This window comes from Paroedura picta, chromosome 6 (genome assembly GCF_049243985.1).
Source record: "Paroedura picta isolate Pp20150507F chromosome 6, Ppicta_v3.0, whole genome shotgun sequence".
NCBI classification, from domain to species: Eukaryota; Metazoa; Chordata; class Lepidosauria; order Squamata; family Gekkonidae; genus Paroedura; species Paroedura picta.
The window spans coordinates 97,759,249-97,776,266 of record NC_135374.1 but is presented as its reverse complement, the minus strand read 5'-3'; the positions used below and the strand labels follow the sequence as shown (position 1 = coordinate 97,776,266).

General features: G+C 43.9%; 1 protein-coding gene across 7 annotated transcripts in view; it reads right to left on the bottom strand.

Annotated features, from left to right (window-relative positions):
• Window positions 1-17,018, bottom strand: part of NALCN (sodium leak channel, non-selective) — a 315,418-nt gene that overhangs the window by 163,646 nt on the left and 134,754 nt on the right. The gene's annotated exons all lie outside the window — the stretch shown is intronic.

The following is a 17,018-nucleotide window of genomic DNA, read 5'->3' as shown; positions in this document are numbered from 1 at the left end:
CTATAGACTTTTGCAAAACTCGGGACAAAATTTGCATATAAAAGTGGAAAGTGCTTTGAGATAATCAAATGCTCCAGTAGGAAGAAAATGATCAGATGATTAATTTGAATTAATGAAGATTCTCTGGGGTTAGATTCACAGTCTAATCTCTAACAGAACAGCTGCTGTGCAAATAAATAGACTGAAGATGACAAATGCACAGATCTGTCTTCACACAACTGCTAGAATTTGGGAGGAACACCAAGAAGGGATGTATTTCCCCAGAACTAAAATTGAATTATTCTGAAAAATTATGTAAAGGTAAAGGTATCCCCTGTGCAAGCACCGGGTCATGTCTGACCCTTGGGGTGACGCCCTCTAGCGTTTTCATGGCAGACTCAATACAGGATGGCCCAGTCATTACCATTTTACCCTCCAGCAAGCTGGGTACTTATTTTACCGACCTCGGAAGGATGGAAGGCTGAATCAACCTTGAGCCAGCTGCTGGGATTGAACTCCCAGCCTCATGGGCAGAGCTTCAGACTGCATGTCTGCTGCATTACCACTATGCAACACAAGAGGCTCTGAAAAATTATGTAGGGAGGCTAAATGAACCAGAACAGGGAAAGGGGGACCCCACTGGCCTGAGGCAACATTAAGCAAACAGTACTTATTAAGGATGAACTGAGACAGATTCCCAAATTTTCCAACTTTGCATGACAAAACCAAAAAAAACACCTTCCCTTTCCTTTTCCCACAACAGATACCCTGTGAAGTAGGTGGGGCTGAGAAATCTCAGAAAGAACAGCTCTGTAAGAACAGCCTTAAGAGAATGACTAGCTGAAAATCACTCAGTTGGCTACATGTGGAGGAGCAGGGAATCAAACCCAGTTCTCCAGATCAGAGACTGCTGCTCTTAACTACACCATGTCAATCCCATCAATTTCAGAGATGGGGTGGCCGTTGTGAACAAGTCTGTGAGATTTTACTGTCATCCCTAGAAGCAGGAGCCATAACAGCATTTACAATCCCTTTCCACCCATACCACATCAGTTTATATCCCAAGCATGTCAATAGTGAGAGCTTCGCAGTACTGAAATGGATTACAGTTACAGTGATTGAAACAAAGGCTAAATCTAGTGGGCCAGTTGGTGGTCTGTGATGTCGTGTTGACAATGTGATTCCTGATCATAGTGTGAGAAAGAAGTAGACCAAACGGAGGACACACAACAGAAATTATGCAGCAGTGCTTCAATGCCAAGAGCCGACACGAACAACTGGGCAGTTCTAACACCGAACTCAGTTCATAAACCCCAGATAATGGAATTCACGTTTATACAGTTCTAGTCTGCTATACTGCATTAGTGGGGAGGAAAATGATTATTCCTAAAAGTGTCAAGAAGTTCAAAGAGAAGTAATATTTATCTTTAAGATAAGCTGTGGCATTAGAAAATTTTAAAATATAAGTTCTGTCTGCATGGTGTAGTGGTTAGGAGAGGCGGCTTCTAATTTGGTGAGCCGGGTTTGATTCCTTGCTCCTCCGCATGCAGCCAGCTGGGTGACCTTGGGCTCGTCACAACCTTAATAGTGCTTTTCTGAGCAGTCCTGTCAGAAACTCTCTCAGCCTCACCTGCCTCACAAAGTGTCTGATGTGGGGAGAGGAAGGGAAGATGATTGTAAGCCACTTTGTGACTCCTTCGGGTAGCGAAAAGTGGGGTATAAATATCAGCTCTTCTTCTTCTCAATGTGATTTTACACCTGATCTCTATATTTAATGGCTTTATATTCATGACTGGCAACTGAGGTCTGTTATACAGACGAAACTAGGGATGGGCCTGTCTGGCTGATGAACTAAAATCTACAGGGGGCAGAAATTGGGTTCAAACTTTAAATGGCTCACAAATCGGTATGAACTGGGTTGGTTCACAAACTTATCTCCTAGTCCGTATGGGTTCATGGTTCGGTTCACGCATCAGACACAAACCATGAACTAAATTGCAAAATTTGGTTACTGCCCATTCCTAGACACAACCAAAACCCAGGAAAAGATTATTGAGTCCTGAGGTCACAGGCTGGGCTATCATTACTTCACTGCAAATATCACCTGAAACTTCAAACAACTCGTTCTGTTCCATGTGTAGACAAGGCTTGAAAGTTCAAACGTCCACTGAAAAATACTGTATTTGGGATATGAAAGTTCACAGTGGCATTCTTTCAGTTAAAAAATACTTCTCCATGATAATTTTTAAAAAAGAAACTCCATACATGGAGAAAACTAACACAAAGGGGCAAAATTGAGGATGCCCTCTCCTAGATGTCTTGAATTATGCAACTCAATGCCTCCTTAATTGGGATCCCAGGGAGTCTCCCATCTGACAAAAACCCACACTTAGCTAAAGCTGCATCATATACCTTTTCCAACCATACTTACTGGGAATGATTTAAAAATACTGTTCTGCCTATTCTTTTAGGTGAAAGAGTCCAGAATTCTACTTAATATAATGCATAGCATGACCTGAAACAGAAAATGTGCATAGTGTTGTTTTCAGACATCATGGTGATATCATTTATCAGAACAGCATGCACTACTGGGGAGCATGCACTACTGGTATGCATGGTTGGATGTCCCAAATGTAATGCCTGGCAGATACTTGCGATTAAGAGTGTGCATATGCAAACCTACTTTTAATATTGAAAAAATATCCTTGATAAGCTCTCTTAACTCCATGGATGTCATAATTTCTATATTTTAAAAAATATTTAATGAAAATACATAGTAATTTAAATCACTCTGGGTTTTCTCAACGTGCCATTTGATACTATACCCGAATTTCCAATAAAATTCTTCATTGACAGCAAGAATAACCCCCAGGAGGTCTATAGCTCACATTCTGCCTGACAGTATCTTCCTTTATCCTACTCATGTCTCTCACTACTCTGTGCTGGATCCTTGGGGAGGCTGCTTATAGTTCTTTGTCTAAGACTGTCTCGGCACTGAGAACTTTGTTGCTCTGGCTCCCATGCGGGAGCACAAATCCAGGGTGGATGAGGTGTACTGGACAAAATGCTCCCATCCCATGCGGGAGCAGGAAGAGGTGGGGTAATCTGTCTCGGCTCAAACTCCAGCCTGCAGCCCCATGTGAAGCCCCCAGTGATTGCCTGGTCTGAGAAGCTTTGAAAAAGAGAAAAGTTAGAGTGTTACTAGTTCTTCTACTATAGCGGGAGACCTCCTGCCAATCCAGTTGGTTGGGAATTGGGGGAGCATGCCAGCATTGCCCCAGCATTACATCAGTGTGCTGGCATGATGGGAGATGCACTGTCCCCAAATGTTCCTGGAGTTGCCAGCCACAGTCTGACAACCCTGGGAGAGTCTATGGGGCCTTAAGAGAAAATAGTGAGGGAGGGGAAAATGAGATGTCTGCCCCCCAGCTCCTTGTGGGATCCTCACTTGTTCGACAAGCCAGTCTAGTTAAGGAAACAGAGGAACAGAAATATAAAATAAAAGACTATCAGTGACTTTAGTTTTTAGCTAAGGGTGGCAACAAGTGGCCAGAAGCATGTCTTATATTTCTAGACCATCTTTGCATAAAATATCCAGATAGAAGTATTATCACTAAAGCCACTTGTTTGGAAAATATAGAAAATATAGAAAATAATGTCTATTTCTCACAATATCCAATGCCCTAGCTGCAGTCAAATGCATTGCCAGAAGGCAAGAAAAAGTAAAATTTATCTTTTCCTTAGAATATCCCTTTCACGTACCCATTTTAAAATAAACAATTCAGGAGGAATTAGGAATGCCAGGATCCCTGGAAAAGACAGAGGATGCCCCACATCTGCCTCTTGTTGGTTTTACCGTAGAATTTCCTGCAATTCCTATAGAGACATGATGTTATGCTATCACTGATGGTCCCCTCCACCCCATCCCCCCCAGTGTCACACTCGTATGTCGTGCCTTGCAACCGTAGATATATGCCCTTATACATACAAAGCTACATCTGCAAAATGGGATTTCTATAAGAGGGCATCAGCACTTCCACTAGCCTTCCCAGTGGTCCTAAAGCTAAATTCATGCACATGGAACTGAATTTCCCTTATGATTCTAGCTCTCAGGGTTTTCTTAAAAATGAGCTAGAAAATGTGCTGAAGCCTGAACCAAAGGGACAAATTAACTCATAATGTCCTACACTTTGTGATCCAATTCTTGAGAGCCCCCTAGTTTCTGGAGCCCCCAGTGGGTAACAAAATACGGACTTTTATTGAGGCTACCCTATATGGATGGTAGCCAGTATGTGGCTTGATTAGTCATGGGTTATATATGTGTTCTGATTCAAATAGGCATTTTTAGCTTCAGAATTATTTTCTGAGGTGAACTAATCCACTGGTTTTGCTGGCAATCATTTGCATTTACAAACTATTTCTGAGCTACTTTGATGTCACTGGGTCCTAATAGTACCATTAGAATTAATGTTCAGTTTAATTTCTTCTACAAAGCTTGATCTGTGGGGTTAACCATGCCCAGTGTTTCAAACCCTATCAAGCTGAAAACAGGCATTTAAATTACCATGTAGGGTTCCCCCCCCCCTTTTAGCACAATTATAGCAATCAAAGCTCACTGCTGACTAAAATGACCACTTTCATGCAACACCACTGGATGACAGATTTGGATAAAATGGAACACTGAGTAGGTACAGAATAAAACCAGAATGCTGTTTTTAAAACGAGATGAAAAGAAAGACAGCTCTGGTAACGCCTACACAAATGAACTCCTCTGTCTGAAGGAGTCACAAACATTAGCAACATTCTTAAAATTTCCCTCAAAATTCCTACATTTTGCCTGAATTGCACTCTGTAAATTTGCCTCAGACTCAAGTTTGACAAAACTAACCCTAGTTTTCCCCAAAAGCACTTTGGAAACTTACACTCAACCATACCTTGGCTACTAAGGATAACAGAGTTGCACGTATCTGTGACTGTTGTTCATGGAGTGGTCTTCTGTGCAGACACACATGGGATCTGCCCCTTCGCAGAGCCTGCCACAGAGAAAGACTCGCAAGCTATATATATAAAATTCTAGAACCTCCCAAGAGTGCTCACCCCTCCCCTCACAGGGGGTGTCTTTCTTGCCCAAAGTCACGTGATGTGGGAGGGGTTAGCACTCGCCCCTCAGTTCTCCTTCCTGCTGCCGGAACAGGTAAGTCAATCCATTATCAGCGGCCCACATAGGGGAAGGAGGGAGGGTTGTGCGACTGCACCGGAGACCACTCAATGAACAACAGTTCACGTAAGTGGAACCCTGTTTTCATCTTAGCGGCTTCTGTGCAGTCCCGCATGGGAGACTAGCAAGATTACACGTCCTGGAGGTGAGTGTGGGCTTACACAGCGGAAAAGTGGATTGACAATCTACTCTACCCATAGAACCTGTCTTCAGGAGTTGAAATCTATGACATACTGGTGGACAAATGCGGATCATTGACCTGGTTGCAGATGTCTATGAGAAGCAGATCCATTTCAAAAGGGGGGGGGGGAGGAGATGTCAAAAAGATATAATCATTGCTGGTTGTACATCCAAAATGATGGAGGTGGATTTGGAATGCTTAATTTAAAACAATCCAAAATAAGCACAGCCTCCCCTCCTGAGTCTAAACATACCATTTTCTGCTAATGCAGGTGTGAATGCAAGTTTACTTAGGGTCTTTATACACAGAAGGCTATGTGAGCCCTTATACTAATCAGTTCTGAGATGGTCTCACATCCTTTGCCAGCAACTGTGTCAAAGATTTACTCATGGTGGCAGCAGGTGATGGCATCTATATAGCCTAGGACCCCCATGTCCAACCACTTTCCCAATCTTTCATGGTTGTTGGAAATGCAGGCAGAGCTTACTGCTCCCCCACGGGGGAGGGGGGAGAGCACCATTGCCTATCCCTTGAATTTCCCCACACTCTGTAGTGACACTTGGCAATGCTCAGTGGCACTGCTTGGCAGCGACTGTTGGTGCTGATGCTTGGCAGTGCCAAAGCCTGGCAGCCATGCTTAGTGGCAACGCTATGGAGGCAAGCATGCTCAGGATATCATTGTCAGAGAACTGACAAATTGATGAGTTGCGCCTCAACACAGATGATATCTCTTGGCACCAAATTATGACATGAAGAAGAAGAAGAAGAAGAAGAAGAAGAAGAAGAAGAAGAAGAAGAAGAAGAAGAAGAAGAAGAAGGAGTTGGTTCTTATGTGCCGCTTTTCTCTACCCAAAGGAGGCTCAAAGCGGCTTACAGTCGCCTTCCTTTTCCTCTCCCCATAACAGACACTCTGTGGGGTGGGTGAGGCTGAGAGAGCCCTGATATTATTGCTCGGTCAGAACAGTTTTATCAGTGCCATGGCGAGCCCAAGGTCACCCAGCTGGCTGCATTTGGGGGAGTGCAGAATCGAACCTGGCATGCCAGATTAGAAGTCCGCACTCCTAACCACTACACAAATTGGCTCTCACATTCAGCATCACATCACATTCAGTCATGATTTACATGATCAAGGATTCTCAGTGCCGGGCAGCCCTTGGGTTACTGGCGTCAATCGAGAGTCCCAGCCAGCAGCAGCAGATCTCAACATAAAGGAAATGGTGCCTGCTGGCATCGAGGAGACAAACCGCCTCTAAATGAGAATGATAGGCCAATGCCCAATTTCTGTCTCCCTCGCCAGTGGGCTTGGTGTGGCTCTAGACAGGGCAGATTCCACCTCTCATTAGGCACCACCAGGGCTGGCACTGAACTCACCAGAGGTGGCTGCCGGCCATAAATCAGCCGACTGGGCTCCCTCTCCTTCACCAGTGGGGTAGTATCAGCCCTAGACAGGGCAGATTCCTCATCCAATTAGGCACTACTAAGACTGGCACTGAGCTCACCTGAGGTGGCTGTTGGCCCATAAATCAGCTGCTTGGACTCTCCTTTTGGGTCTGAGACCCTGAGGCCATTTCCTAGAGAGTTTCCAGATGAACTGCTCTTCCTTCCCTCCATTTCTGAGGTGGTTTGGTAGCAAGGCTAAGGCGTTGAGTAGGTCTTCTGTCAGAACAGAATTGACAGACTCAGAGCTCTCCATCTGGGGCCATTTTCACCCTCGTTTATACGTTCTTTCTTCCCCAAAATATTTATTTATTTGTCTAATTATTTATTTTAAGCATGGGCCTGTCCTACAAGGCCGATAATATCAGAATTCTGAGTCGTTCACCTCTCCTTCTGAATCTGAGGTAAAATTTCTCTTCAGCTTGCAGAAAAAGAACAGAGGGGCGAGTGCCAACCCCTCCCACATCATGTGATTTTGGGTGTGAAAGACACCCTCTGTGAGGGGAGGGGTGAGCACTCTTGGGAACTTCTAGAATTTTATATATATAGCTTGTGAGTCCTTCTCAGTGGCAGGTCTGAGAAAGCACAGATTCCATGTGGGACTGCACAGAAGCCGTCTCATTCTTTTGGTGAATAATTTTGGACTTGTAAAATACCATTTAAAAGTCCAAAATGAGATACAATTAAAATGAGATGTACTTTCATTTTAGGGTGTTCGTGAAGGATGGGTGAGTATTAGGGGGAAACGACAAAATGAGAAACTGCTGAGCTATTAACAGTTCTGGCCTCATATAGAGAAAAGTGGTGTCTTTTAACACTTGAGTTTCACAACAGCTTTGCTTCCAAAACAAGCTGAGCAAAGTGATTATGAAGTATACAAAATGGCAGAGTTCAATCCAAGCACAGCAAATTTGTACAATACAGTTTTTTTATTCGCGGTCACCTATCATGTGGCTGGTAGGGGCATTTCTAAATGACCACATGGCTTGTTCAAAAGAAACCACCAGTTTACAACTATTTTTAGATGTTGCATACACTCATTTCTGTTACCCCCCCAGATTTATACAACAGTCTCCAATCTTTGGAGAGAGGAACGCTTGTTGAACCTCGGGCAATGTGTGTTTTTGAATTATATAGACCTTGGATGAGATCATTTATATTAGTGTACACAGTTTGCCAGGGGAGCCCTAGAGGTATATTAGAAGTTGCTGGAACACAATAAAAATGAAGCATGTTGGCCCCAAGTCATTTCTCCAGAGCAGGTCTGCAAAACGCAGCAATAAGGTCAAGCTGGGGAGTCTTTCTTACAGATCCTATTATCACTGCACATCCACTTAATCTGTCCAAAGTGCCTCAGGCATTACACAAGTGAGAGAAATATTGGAAATGGAGCAAACCCAATGAATTTCAAAATTGGTATTTGCTGTGAAAGGGGAAAGAGTCACGGCGGTCTCCCCTCAGCTTCTGCCGTAATCGAATTCTGGAAGAAAACTGGATATTCCCTGCTCTGTTTCCTTCCACTTTAGCCAGGACCTCTTGCTCCATTCACTCAGTCTGTCCTTCCTGATTTTGTTCAGTCAGTTCCAGCTGTGGTGAGCCTGTTCTACCCATCTTCTCAAATGCTTTCGCTGGCTTTCGACCACTTTTTGCCTTACGACTAAAATCCTTGTCATACATTTACCTTGTCATTCTGTAATTCAGCCATAAGTGTGTGATGGTACAAATAAACTGCAGGACTTTCTCTATTACCAAAGCTGGGGGAGGAATTTCTTTGGTTTGTATTCTTGGTTTTCCAGTCACAAGATGGTCTAATTTTTGTGTGTGTGAGTTGGTGTGCATGCGTGTGAGCATGCAAGTGTTCAGGTTTTTAAAAATATTTTTTAATGCTTGTTTGGGGGGAGGTTTGGGGATGTTTATACATCTTCTTTAGTGGGAGTTATATTGATAAGTTAGGTGCAGAAAGAGAAAGATGGTTGGGATTCAGCAGGGAGGAATGCTTCAGCTGCAAAAAGCAACTCTGCGCAATTGTTCCAGCCATGATTTCTGATAATAGAATAAAGTCAGAGATGCCGAAAGTAGAACTCCCTTTTGAAACTGTCCTGCCAGTTTGTGTGCTTGCTAAGACTACCCTGCCCATATTAATGTAAACCAGAGAACAGTTTACATACGATAGATAGAGTGATCATGGTGAAGATTTGTTTCATTTTATTTCATGCATTTGTATTTCACAGAATCATAGAGTTGGAAGGTACCTACAGGGTTATCTAGTCCAACCCTCTGCAGAATACCGGAAATTCACAACTTTAAAATGTTTAAGACAGCTTACAGCAGTAAAGAGAACAGGCAAGTAAAGAACAAAGAGTCACAAAAAAAGCAATGGCATAGAAGCGGGTGAGAGACCCCTACTGCATGCCTTCTTTCTACATTCTTTGCTGTGGGTGCCACCTCCCTCCCAACTCTATGTCTTTTTTCACTTCATTGTGTTGACTTGCCAAAGTGATCATGTTGAATTGTCAAAGTGACAGTGGCCATACCGCAGCATTTAGGAAAGCTGCATGACTCAACTGAGAAAGAAACTACCCAGTAAGCAGCTAAAAGGAGGAGAAGAAATAGGGAGCCTTGGGCCCATTCTGCAAACATTGGGTAATGCACAATGTGCTTTTGCACTGGGTTTTCCTGTGCAGAACAGGATAATCTACTTCTGAAGTGCACTGAAAGTGCATTATCCAACATGTCCATAATGGATCCAAGAAAATCTACTTATAAAGTACATTGAAAGTGCATTATCTAATATGTGCAGAATGGGCCAATCTGAAGGGCAGCATTAAGCTCCAGCCCCTCTCCATATTAATTATGGGCAGAATGTGCACATGGACTCTTCTCTCACTGTCACCCCACAGTTTCTCCTCTGAACTGGGCAAGCTGGAGTTTCCTTTTTATCCAATTCAGAAAGAAAAGCCATGGGAACTGCACAAGCCATGCTCAGGATGAGAATAACACTGTTAGTTGTTCTCTAGACAGCTTGGCCCTGGGAAAGAATAAAGAAAAGCCAAGATATTAAATTAATTTATTACATTTCTATACCGCCCTCCCAGCGAGCCAGCTCAGGTATCCTTCTGACCCTTTAGCAGGTCTCTGGGGAGCTGGTAGACATCTCCTAAATATATAAATATAAATAAACCCTCTGTGCACCCAAAATTGAGAACTGCACTCAAAATTCAGAACTATTTGTTTGAATTGCAACTCATACATTAATTAATTACAATTCTATACCGCCCTCCCCTAAGGCTCAGGGCAGTTCACATGAAATGTAAACAAGAAGAATACATCAAACACAGTGATTATAATAAAAGAAATGCAACTACAACAATAATAACAATAAACAGAAGATGACATTCCAAAAGAGTAAATAATCTAACAGACCCGTCGTTGGTCAGTTCAGTCGTACAGGTTCAAGGGAGGGAGGTTTAGGGGCCCAGTAGATGCTGTTTAGCTTCAGTTGACCTCAACCAAATGCCTGGTGGAGAAGCTCCCTTTTGCAGTCCTTGCGGAACTATTTTAGTTCCGTTAGGGCCCTGATCTCCTCTGGGAGCTCATTATGCCGGGTGGGGGCCAGGACAAGCACCTGGCAGACAAGCACCTGAGGACAAGCAGACTTCCTTGGGACCAAGGATCATTAGCCAGTTGGAGGTGGCAGTGTGTGGAGCGCTTTGAGATATGTAGGCAGAAAGACGGTCCCTCAGGTACACTGGGCCCAGACCACACATGGCCTTGAAGGTAATTACCAAAACCTTAAGCCTGATCCAGAATTCGACTGGTAACCAGTGCAGTTGTTAGAGAATGGGCCGAATGTGGGACCATGGTATTGCTGTAAGGACCCTGGACACTGCATTCTAGACAAGCTGTAGGTTCTGGATCAAAGTTAGGGGTAGGCCTGCAAAGAATGAGTTTCAGAAGTCTAGCCTAGAGGTGACAGTTGTGTGGATCAATGTACCTAGGTGTTCCAGGGCCAAGTAGGGCACTAATAGTATTACTCTTGTGGCCTGGGCCCCCATTGAAAAGGAAGCATCCAGGATCAACTTGGCAAAGTGAGCCACTGATAGCTGCACACTGTCCAAGTTGGACAAACATGCTTCCTCGCTTGGACGCTTCCTGCCCAGCCATAGGACCTCTGTCTTTGAAGGACTGAGTTTCAAATGACTCTGCTCGAGCCACTTTGTCATTGCTTCCAGGTAGCTAACTAATGTTTCTGTGGGAGAATCAGGGCAGTCATCCACGTATTGATGGCAACCCAGCCCGAATGTCTGTACCAGATGAGCTAGAGGGCACATGAAGATGTTAAATAGGATTGGAGAGGACCATTCCTTGCGAGACTCTGCATGTAAGTTGGTGGCGGCTTGAAGATCTCTCTCCTATTGCAACCCTCTGTCTGCAGCCCTGGAGAAAGGAGATCAGCCATTGAAGGGCTGTCCCCCATATTCCAACTTCAGCGAGGAGGTAAGCTAGAAGCTCATGGTTGACTGTGTTGAACGCTGCTGAAAGGTCTAATAATTCAAGTAGTGCCGACCCACCTTGGTCCAACTGGCAACAGAGGTCTGTTAGGGTGACTAGTGCTGTTTCTACCCCATGGTCAGCCTGGAAGCCTAACTGGGATGGATCTAGGACATTCACAGGTATCTGACAATGATAGTGGAAAGTGGTGCCAAATCACATCCAGCTTGGTGTAGAGGTTAGGAATATGGACCTCTAATCTGGTGAGCCAGGTTTGATTCCCTGCTCCTTCCCCACATGCAGCCAGCTTTGGGGTGGCCTTGGCCTGGCCACATCACTGATAAAGCTGTTCTGATTGAGCTGCTTGGAGACTCCTTCTGGTAGAGAAAAGCAGCATATAAGAACCGACTCTTCTTTTCAAGACAAGTGACATTCAGAGGTGGTTTGCCATTGTCTGCCTCTATTGTTGTGATGACCTTGGACCCTGGTGGTCTCCCATCCAAATACTTGCCAGGGCTGATCCTGCTTAGTTTCCAAGATCTGATGAGATCAGGCTAGCCTAGGCTGTCCAGGTCAGGGCAGGTCAGGGCTGCACTGGCAACTGGAGTAGTTGCAAACCGAGGCCCTAAAGCCCATGTTAAGTAAAGCTGCTGGCTTTTGCTAGCTTGCCTGCCAAGACCACTGACTGGCTGCAGTTCTGTATCTCCATATCACACCATGCTTGTTCTATACATGTTATCAGGAAAAGTACATTTGGTGTTAGAAAAGGGAAAAGAGAGAAAGGAGGAGTAATAAATGAATTCCCCCCTATTATTTAGGGCTGTTAACAAGAATGGAAACAATACAAAAGAAAGCATGTCTTTCATACAGGATTAAAAGAATAAGTTACTTCCAACAGAGTTCGGGGAAAAAGTCCTTTGAAACCCAGCGTTTAGATTAACCATTTCTGCGAGACAGAGAATTGCATAGTGTGAAGACAGGGGCAATTCGTAGTAGGCAGGAACCTACGGCAAGCTAAAATACGTTATACCAGCAACAACAGGGAGGCCAACAGCGCAATCCTAACTGGAGTTACACCCTTCTACGCCCATTGACCTCAATGGACTTAGAAAGGCGGAACTCTATTTAGGTCTCGACTGCAAACCATTTAGCAAAGCTTGTTCTCTGACAGTTCACTGTGCCAAATGATTCATTGCAATGGTGAAAAGCAAATAATTAACAAAGGGACAGTCTGCATGCTAGAGGCAACAACAGGGGAATTTCACAGGAACAGACGTAGATTCAACTACCGGCATTTTACAAATCCAAAACAATGGGTAGCAATTAGCTATAGTTGCATACTTCATTATACATTCCAGAGACATCAACCATTTTTCTCACGGGTCAGTTCTACAGAAAGAATGGTGAAATATCTTGGGGGGGGGTGGCTGATGTTTAGGGAGAGTCACAGGTCATAAAACCTAGCTAAGGGTCCATTGTTTTGATAAAGAGCTTGTGGATTGTATCCAGCCATGCAGTTTCAAAACAGTTTCTTGAGAGGGAGATGAGGACTTTGCCAGTTCCCCCTCCCACTGAGCCTTCCAAATTTACAGACCCCCAAGTACAGCATAAGGGGCAAAGTGGGGTTCTGCAGTGTTGGTGGAGGAACCAGCAGAAATCACTGTCCCCTCTCAAGAAAACTTAAGAATCCTTAAGGCTTCTGAATGTGTGGTTGGTAACAGGCCTGTATTCTGCAAGGAATCCTGGAGATGAAGCTCATTAGCCCCTATCTGTAGGGTGGGACACCCAGAGAGAGTAGGTGCAATGCTTTAAAGTGCAGAGTAGCCATGAGCAGTTTGGCTGGGCTAAGCTGAAAAGTACCCAGATCAATGCTGATTTGGGTAGTTTTTCGGCTCATCTGAAACGAATTGCACATTCCCTGCATTCAGATTGTTCAAATCAGCAACTCAGCCATGAATCGGCCATCTGAATGCATTCCCCCTCCACACACACACACTTTTTAGACAGTACTGGAGAAGGTGGGGGGAGAGCATGCACCTATCAGCTGATGACAAAAGGAGCCCTGCATGCTCCATTTAAATGCCTTCCGACCCTGGGAGGCATTGAAATGGAGTGAGTCAGGTGCCTTTCATCACCAGCTGATGGGTGTGCTGGCTGCAGTTAAGAGGAAGTGTCCAGTGTGCCTATCAGCTGGTGATGAAGCCCCAAAACCTTTTGGATTTGGCTGAATCCCAAATTGTTTTGTTTGTTTTTTGCACATACCTAGTGCAGAGTATAATTTTTTTTACAAAGAAGTGAATGGAAATTATTCCCTTAAATGAAAGAAAAGGGGTGGCCCTTTCCTGGCCACCTCAGTAACATGGAATGAAGAGCAGGTTTTCCTCTCCTCTCAGCCCTAAGGTTGCCAGATCTGGGTCAAGAAACACCTGGAGATGGTGGATACAGGAGTGGGCAAGATTTGGAGATAAATGCTATGGAGTACCCCCTCCAAAGCAGCTGATGTCTGGAGGTGAGCTGTAAAACTGAGAGATCCCCAGGCCCTACCTGCGGACTGGCATCCCTAACTCAGCCATAGGCTCACTTCGTTTCCTAGTCACGGTCAGGTGTAATGGAATGTTGCATACTAGGAAAGGATCAAATGTTCAGTTGTGACAATTTCTTTGGCATGGGGATAACTTTTAGGGGAAGGGGAGACATTGGCTGAACTTCTTCCCAATGTGAACCCCTTCCATACTTTTTTATGGGAGTTTGCATCTTTGCTCGGCCATCTTGGCACAACCTTTTTCCTGTCAAAGCTGGTCTTTTCTCTTCTTACAAACCCAACAAAGCCGGAAGGTGGAGATTCAAGTGAGGGAGAGTCAACTGCATGGGGATTCTGTGGAGGGCAAGTTAATCTTATGTGAAACAAGGTGAGGTAAAGGAATTTGCTTATTTTTAATTATATACCTGCCCTTTGTGATGTCCTCATGTAACCAAATATCATTGGCTACATGTATTTCAACAGAAAAAAATGGAATCAATTAAGGTTGTAAAGGATTCCCCCCCACCCCCCCAAAAATACTACCATTATTTGTGAGGATGGGATACTACCTAAAAGTTATTGGGGCTGGAAAGAGGACATGGATGAGCATTTTTATCCCTTTCTAAGCTGCCCAATTAATGAAAAATGGTTGCAAATCAGAAGATGCAATTTTTTCCACAAAATATAAATTTTACATACCTAACCTAACTCAGTCTTACTTCTACAAAAAAGAGGACCTCCAGTTCTAACAGATTCTCCCTCGGAAATTTTATTTGCAGTTTCTTTCCCAGATAATCTAAGCCACTTCTTAATGAACTCTGTTTTTAAAGGAGTCTGCAGATCTGACATGAGAGCAGTGAGGCAACTATAGTGCCCTTCGCTTGCGTTTCCATTGAAGAGTTCTTAATGCCAAATCCCGAATGTATCACTTTTTATTTTTGCTGCGATTTCCTTGCATTGGAAAGGTCCACCCCCACTGTATTGCCTTGAACAGATCGTATTGTCTGCATGAATAAAAGCTGAAGTAAACATTTATCAAGACTGTTTCCAGGAACACACGGACAAGGTAATTTGATTACCGTAATTCTTTTCAGTTTGTGCTTTGAAGTGCCACCAATTCATTAATGAGCATTGCTCTCTAGCATGTAAATAAAGACAAAGCCCTACTCTTTGAGGCAAGGTATGCATTTCTTTTAGTGAGCAGGGTTTGCTTAATGTCGACCTTTGATTTACATTTGTCCTTGGGTCTTAGAGGAATCGTGCAAAAGAAAACACAAAAGAAAAAATGTCAGTGTGTTAATGTACTTGTTTTTGACTGCATGTCGATAGCGCAGTCTTTCTCAACTTTCTTACCCATCGTAAATCCCCGAAACATTCTTCAGGCTTCAGTAAACCACAGATGTAGCAGAATATGGTTGAGAAGCAAAGCTGTGTACACACCCTTATGGGGCCCCCTCCTCTTCCCACCCCCACAGGTCCATCACAGGCCTTTGTGGAGGGAGGTTGACATGACCATATATATGGTCATAAAGGTAAAGGTAAAGGTATCCCCTGTTTAAGTACCGGGTCATGTCTGACCCTTGGGGTGACGCCCTCTAGCGTTTTCATGGCAGACTCAATACGGGGTGGTTTGCCAGTGCCTTCCCCAGTCATTACCGTTTACCCCCCAGCAGCAAGCTGGGGTACTCATTTTACTGACCTCGGAAGGATGGAAGGCTGAGTCAACCTTGAGCCGGCTGCTGGGATCGATCTCCCAGCCTCGTGGGCAGAGCTTCAGACTGCATGTCTGCTGCCTTACTACTCTGTGCCACAAGAGGCTCTATATATGGTCATATCACCTGATAAATGTTTTAAAATATATATGAATTAATTAACTCCCGTCCTTTTGGAAAACCCTTCCTGAGCTACCAAGAAACACCAGGTTATCACAAAAACCTGGTTGAGAAAGCCTGCCATAGTCCTCAAGGCAATTATAATGTGAAATGTACAGAAATTTTTGGAGAATCTTGTAAGCACTAGGTTACCGTTGAAAATGCCACAGCTGCAAGACAGAGATTCTTCCATAGTGTTCAGTGCAATGAAAGTGCTGACAGCACAGCTGTGCTACAGAATTTTCATCAATTACATATTTTTATAGCTGCCTATAGGTACAATATTGTTTTTCCCCCCTTGCCACCTGGTTCACTTGGCTGGTCAGCATTACCTCCAAAGGGCAATGGTCTATCATTTATATTGTGCCCAAGCCTCATAAAGGTCTCATTGTCTAAATAGGACTGTAGTAGAATTCTGGGTTGTGCTTCTTCCTCATTAAAGGGACCACCGTGAAAGTCCCAGTAGAGTTATACCCACACGAGATTTAGAAGGGTGTAACACTGCTTATGGTTGCCCTGCAAATGAAGAAGCCATCCCAAAGGATCCACCAAATTTTCAAGTTTCCCAAGCTCAAATTGCAGTCATTTGTTCTTTTTTTGTCCACCCATATCATCCGGAATAGCATGGCCTATAAACTGCTGAAACTAACTCAGCCTCTTCAAGCATTCCTTTAATTGTTCGCATCCATGATCATTTTTATCCATCCATAAAAGGGCCCAGTCCAGGGCTGATTGCCACACATTTAAAAAAACACAACTGTGGCCATTGCGATGAAAACGTCAAAAACATCAGAACTGTGACAGCATTAAATGCAACGTGAAACCAAAACCTCATAGACATGGAGAAGCTATCTGCATCGATTTCCGTTTATTTCGATATAAAATCAGCTTGCCTAAGATCAGCATTTAACATATCATTAAAATTCAGTCTTGATTGTGGACTGCTACCTGCTTATATGGCTCATGCCCTCATATACAAAACTGTGTGATGTTTTGAGTTATTTCTGGAGAACAGAAAGGAGAGCTGTAGAACTGCTCAGATCTTCCTGGGCAGCTTGCTAACACTGGAGTGATATATTGTGGCTGAATGTCATTAGAGTAGGAGCACATGCTCTACAGTCTGAGTCTATCCCATTTGGCAGGGACACAGCCGCTGTGAATAAAGAATACAAAGGTATCGGTCTTCCAGAAAGGCTAAGGGCAGGACACAGAAGCGTGCCAGAGTGAATATTCTTTGATGTTATCAGCATCAGTTTAATATCCAGCAACAAATAAAAGCATAACAACAATAACAATGACAACAACAACAACAATAATAAT